The sequence below is a fragment of the Lithobates pipiens genome, unplaced genomic scaffold (assembly GCF_037356315.1).
Source record: "Lithobates pipiens isolate NorthernLeopardFrog02 unplaced genomic scaffold, aLitPip1_a1.2 Scaffold_13, whole genome shotgun sequence".
NCBI lineage: Eukaryota > Metazoa > Chordata > Amphibia > Anura > Ranidae > Lithobates > Lithobates pipiens.
Genome location: NW_027507718.1, coordinates 523,828,423 through 523,835,107, shown reverse-complemented (window position 1 = coordinate 523,835,107; position 6,685 = coordinate 523,828,423). Strand labels below are relative to the sequence as shown.

The following is a 6,685-nucleotide window of genomic DNA, read 5'->3' as shown; positions in this document are numbered from 1 at the left end:
ACGTGCTGTACGTCACCGCGCAAGCGAACGTCGGACTTTCTGTGTGTCCGTGTGTGGCCAAGTCTGTTCGGTAGAAAGATCCGCCAGACTATCCGCCGGATTATATGTCGGACTAAGTACACCAGACAATTCGATTGTGTGTACGCGGCATTATCCTTGCAATCTTTGAAGCTAGGGTTGCCAGCTTTTCTTCAGACCAAACTCCATCATCTACCAGTGCACAGCAATTTTTTTTTTTTTAACCACTTGGGATCCGCGCTATTGCCAAATGACGTCATTAGCGCGGATCTACTTTTCCGGGACTACGTCTATTGACGTCGTCCCGGGTACGAGCGGCCTGCGCGCGACCTGAGGGGCGCGCGTGGCGCGCTCTGTGATCGGCGAGTCCATGAGACTCGCCTGATCACCGATCCGTGCAAGGGGTCGATCCCGACCCCTTATCACGTGATCAGCTGTCAGCCAATGACAGCTGATCATGTGATAGAACGGAGCCGGTAATCGGCTATTATTCCTCCTCGCGCTGTCAGCGAGAGAAAAAAAAAGCCGATCACCGGCGGCCGTGATCGGGACATCAGTCCTGATCACGGCCAGCAATACAGCTGACCACCTGCCCCCTGCCAGTGCCCACCTGCCCACCGCAGTGCCATCCTGAATAAAAGTAAGTGCCCCCCATCAGTGCCACCCAGCAGTGCCCATAGTGCCCACAGTGCCACCCACAGTGCCACCCACAGTGCCACCCACAGTGCCATCCAGCAGTGCCATCCACAGTGCCATCCAGCAGTGCCACCAACAGTGCCCACAATGTGCCTCAAAGGTGCTGCACCCCAGTGCCGCCCATCAGTGCCCAGCAGTGCCGCCCATCAGTGCCCAGCAGTGCCGCCCATCAGTGCCCAGCAGGGCCACCTATCAGAGCCACCTATCAGTGCCACCTATCAGTGCCCATCAGTCCCATCTATCAGTGGTACCTATCAGTGCCCATCCGTGCCACCCATCCGTGCCACTTATCCGTGCCACCCATCCATGCCATCTTATCTGTGCCCATCTTTGCCCATCAGTGCCGCCTTATCTGTGCCCATCGGTGCCGCCTTATCTGTGCCTATTAGTGCCGCCTTAACTATGCCCACCAGTGCAGCCTATCAGTGCCCACCAATGCAGCCTATCAGTGCCCACCAATGCAGCCCATCAGTGCCCACCAATGCAGCCATCAGTGCCGCCTAATCAGCGCACTTCAATGAAGGAGAAAAATGACCCGTTTGCAAAATTTTATAACAAACTATTAAAACATGATTTTTTTTTATTTATTTTTTGCATCTTTTTTTGTTTGTTTAGCAAAAAATAAAACTCCCAGCTGTAACTAAATACCACCAAAAGAAAGTTCTATTTGTGGGAAAAAAATGATAAAAATTTCATTTGGGTACAGTGTTGTATGCCCGCGCAATTGTCATTCAAAGTGCATCAGCGCTGAAAGCTGAAAATTGGTCTGGGACTGAGGGGGGTTTAAGTGCCCAGTAAGCAAGTGGTTAAAGGGGGTACTCTGGTGTAAATGGGTGTTTCTGCTCACCAAAGCCTCCACTTGCATCAGGGTTCTTAGCATTGGTCCTAAGGGCTCAGGGTGTTTGACCTTCATGCATTCTATGCATGAAGATCAAAAACCTGTGTGCAGCAGCCCCCACGAATACTTACCTTGTGATCCAGTGATGTACAGGAAAGTCTAGGCTCTCCGGGGACTCTCTCTCCTCGTTGGCTCCCGCTGTTGTCAATCACAGCCAGTGAGCCAATGAGAAGAGAGGGGGCGTGGCAATGTCACGGCTCCATGTCTGAATGGACACGCAGAGCAGTGGCTTGGTAGCAACCATAGCAAACTGTATCCTGTGAGGGCACTTGGCAGGAGGGAGGAGCCAGGAGCGCCAGCTGGGGACCCAAGAAGAGGAGGATCGGGGCTGCATTGTGCAAAATCAACTGCACAGAGGAGGTAAGTATAACATGTTTGTCATTTTTAAAAGAAAAAAAACAACTTAACATTAATATCACTTTAAGCCCTTGTACACACGCTCGGAGACAACCAAATCCGTTGGAGTTATTCAGACGGATTAATTCCGGATGTGGTCCGGAAGTGGTGTTGCATACACACGGTTGGACCAAGTTGTCGGAATTTCCGGTTGCCAAGAACGCGGTGATGTAAGCTGTGTACGGCGGGCCTACAAAAGGGAAGTTCAGCACCACGTCCGGCACCCTTTGGGCTCCTTCTGCTGATCTTGTGTCTATCGCTTGTTAGTAGAAGTTTGGTGAGAGACGATTCGCGCTTTTCAGATTTGTGATTCAGATCGCTACTGCTCTTCGGTTTGTGCTTGTCTTTGCGTATCTGATAATCAGTGCGTGCAGTCAGTAAGTATTTGTTTCTCATTGTGGACTCTATCTTGGTATATTACGCTTTGATTTGCATTTTTTATTGTCTGCTTGTTTCTGCTATTTAGGTCGTTCTTTCAGGCCTTGCTGTTTATCGGTGCTTTCTGGTGTCCGTTCTGACCAGCCGACCGTTTTGAAACCATGTATCGTCTACGTACTCGTTGTTGTTAGAATATTATTCCAAATTCATAATTCGGCACTTATAGGTATTATAATATATTTATGGCAAGCTTGCAATACATATTTGGTTTTATGATTAATCATAATAAATAGTATGTGTGAATGACCTTGATCAAGTGTTCAGTGAAACATATCCTCATCTGAAGCTGAGTTAGTAATACATTTCTGATGCAGTCAATTTGAGTATGACATATATGGTATCTTGGTACAGAATGTCATGAGAAGACAAAAATAGACATGTGTCTACGTAACTAAAGCAATGATACATTGTGGATTATATCTTGTTAAAATAAGTTTAGAGTAGTCTCAGTCATGTTAATACATATTAGTATATAGTTATTTAATGTAAAGTTGCTAATATGTGTTCATATTATGTAAATGTATGGTTATGACATTATATGAACAGCACATTATGTCACGTATGGAGTGTTACATGTGAGCTTGTCAATCAAGCTCCATATGACTCTCTGAGTTAGTTTTGGATCGCACATTGCGGAAGTTAGCAGACATGAATGTGTGCCGTACAAGGTACTAAGTTTGTGAGGTTATGACGTTCGCATGTAATATTTAAGCCTATGTTTTCAGAGCCTATGTTTTCAGAGCTCTCGGAGACACTCACAGGGCACTCATTGACTGACACACACACGTACCCTCATACTCTCACAGACACACACACACCCTGACATATTCATACAGAGAAAGTTATGGAATTTATTGATGAATTGGGAGAGCTGAATTCTGCCAGAAGTCTAAGAACGTCATTTCCTGTTTCTTCTTGGAAGACACACACAAGGTCACTATGGACAGAAGGCAGCACCATTGAAACAAACATGTTTTCATAAGCTTATTATAGCTTTATAATTATTCTATTTTCATATATTTTTACCTACACTGAACTGAACTATTATACTTTTTACATTGTATTTATGATGCCAACTGTGTGACAAATAAACTCACACTTTCTTTAAGTCAGTTTGACTATCAATGCTATTGATTCGGAAACGCCTCTGAGATACAGAATATTAGACAATATTAATATTATTCAATTTGGTGAGCCAGACCATGCCCTCATTTCTCAGTTTTTATGGAAATCTCGATCCTTGCTGAGGGGGGAGAGATTAGCGCAGTCTTGCTAATATTCAAGTCTCGAGATAAAAGACGGTTCAGAACCTATCAACCAAGAGGCGTTTGTGTTGCATCAGATGTGGTCAACAGTCCAGTATCAGACAGTTGAAGACGAGAAATTCTTCTAAATTACGGTGAGTAAAAGTTATGGAATTTATTGATGATATAGCGAGAGAAAGCAAACTAGAGTTTAAGGATGTGTCTTTTTATCCAAATGACAGTGACTTATGGGCATATATGTACAATGGATGTTTACAAGCCAATTTGCAGATAGAGAAAAATAAATTTACTGTTATGAAAGAGCGTAAAAAGATATCGAACATTTTGAACCTAGTGAGAATATTTAATAAGATGATTATTAATATTTTACCTGCCAAAAATATGTGTATACTAAAGCAGACAGAAACTAACAATGTACAGAACACAGGAATACATGAAAATGTGTCCCAAGATTCTCTTAGTTGTCCAAACTGTGAGATTTTTTGTAATTACATAGAGAATCTTGAAGAACAATTAGAATCTAAAAAAATTAATTTGCCAGAGTTACAAAATGACAGTAGACAGGTTGCTGTAATAACTACAGATGACAAAAAGACTGTATCCAAGTCTAAGCTACCTTCTTATATTCCGGAAAATTTGGATATGGAGAATGTTGATGCTACTAATGGAGTAGAAATGAAACATAAAAACTTATTATGTAGAACTGCAAAACTAAAGTTGCAAATACATGACCAACTTATGAAAGTTTTAAAAGATTTTCCTATTTATGACATTGAAGCAAATGTATTTCCCGTGACAGGGCCAGACCTTACAGATATTACTTGTTATTATACTACAGCATTCAGTTTTCCACGTGCATGCTCCTGAAGAGTGGATGAATCCACGAAATGCATAGAGCTACTATATGCCATGTTTTATGCCAACCATATGTTTTACTTACCTAATGATCACTTGTAATATGTGATTTGTATCTTTGTGGTCAATTGTTATTGCTGTATGTTTATCCATTGAATGGAATATATTGGTCTTCTTGATGTACTCATGACTACCCTCATGCAACTTACCATTGATTTTCCAATAAATGTAAATGTTTTACACCTGCCTGCTTCATTTAAAGTCCCAACCTCCAGTCATTTTGATTTCTTTATTCAAATAGGGATGGAGGCAACTGACCTTACCCGGTCACCGCCTCATTTAAAGTCCCAATATTCTCCTTTTCTTCCAAATAAATCAGGGATGGAAGCGTGCTTGTTTATATCATTTTAGGTCTGATTAATACCCAATTATACCACATAATAATTAGATTACCCAATATAGGAACTCCCCCCTCTTCCACCAGGCTAATCGCCATGGGATGGGGCCCCCTTCTTACCTCCCACCCCTATTTTAAATGGGCTAATATCCCTGGCAGTTGCATGTGTCGCATGTTTTAGATAGGAGCAGTCGCTCCATCACTTTAGGAGCTGCGAGGAGTAGCGCGGGCCTTCCTCCTCCCCTCTCTATAGGGTGGGTGGACCGCCCTGCACTACGCATCGGCGTCACGGTTTATTTGATGGAACCGCTGCGCCATGTCCTTTGGCGCCGCTGTTTTTCCATCACCTTTTACATCTAGCAGCCAGGTGGAGGAATAATTTGGCACTGTTTTACTTGGGGGCGGTTCTGCCCGATTGCAGCTGCCTATCCTCCTCAGTGCATGCTCTCACGTGACGTTGGTGGGTGTGGCAGACTAGCCCTTATAAGTCTTCTGGGGCAGATTGACTCACATGGTGGTTCCAGCCTTGTATTTGCACACCTTGCGGAGCACTCAACACTGGAGTGTCTATTAGGTAATTTGATCTTACTTTTTCACTATTTGATTTATCCTGCACCTTTATTTCATTTCATCTAACTATTTTGGTTGATATGGTTTCTTCAATGTTGTTTTTATTTTCTTTATATATCCTATGTATTTTACCTTTCCAATCATTCTAACTTTCTACTCTCACTAAGTTAACCTTACTTATACACTCATTAGCATCTCATTATCCTATCCTTTACCAAGTTTAGGACAGATTACCTTTTGTATCACATAATATGACCCTCCAATTTATTTTACAATCCTTCTTTCACTTTCAGCACCTTTGGTCACTGCTGACTCTTATTAATCTTTGGAATTTCCTTTCTTGGAAACCATCTTTGTCCAGTCCTGATCTGCCTTAACCACCTCAGCTCCCATCAGTGATACCCATATGGGGTTATCCTGATTCATTTTGGCACATTGCTACTGCATAGATACAGACAATGTAAGTACTTTTGAGAGTGGTTTTTGGGGGGGGTTTATCCTAGCCAATATTACTTCTAATTACTTTATCTCAACCTCTATTTCCCGTGACAGGGCCAGACCTTACAGATATTACTTGTTATTATACTACAGCATTCAGTTTTCCACGTGCATGCTCCTGAAGAGTGGATGAATCCACGAAATGCATAGAGCTACTATATGCCATGTTTTATGCCAACCATATGTTTTACTTACCTAATGATCACTTGTAATATGTGATTTGTATCTTTGTGGTCAATTGTTATTGCTGTATGTTTATCCATTGAATGGAATATATTGGTCTTCTTGATGTACTCATGACTACCCTCATGCAACTTACCATTGATTTTCCAATAAATGTAAATGTTTTACACCTGCCTGCTTCATTTAAAGTCCCAACCTCCAGTCATTTTGATTTCTTTATTTTCCAATTGGGATTTATTTGAAATGTTTGTGGATCGTTTTAATCTGTCAAATGATCAGCGCAATTACATATTTCAGTTGTGGGTTCCTGTTAATTTTGCTAAATGAATTAATTCAACTGTTATTGATGACGAAGGTCAGGAAAAACAAAATGACGCGACAGATAGACTATGACAATTATTGCTAAGTGCAACTGTTTTGGAGCAACATCCGACTGTGTGTACGCTCCATCGGACAAACTTTTTCTGTTTT

General features: G+C 42.2%; 1 long non-coding RNA gene across 1 annotated transcript; it reads left to right on the top strand.

Annotated features, from left to right (window-relative positions):
* Positions 1-3,176: 3,176 nt before the first annotated feature.
* On the top strand, positions 3,177-6,391 carry LOC143975618 (uncharacterized). Its single transcript, XR_013272401.1, has 3 exons — positions 3,177-3,845; positions 5,827-5,993; positions 6,086-6,391. It is a non-coding gene; the product is annotated as an uncharacterized LOC143975618 (long non-coding RNA).
* Positions 6,392-6,685: the final 294 nt, after the last annotated feature.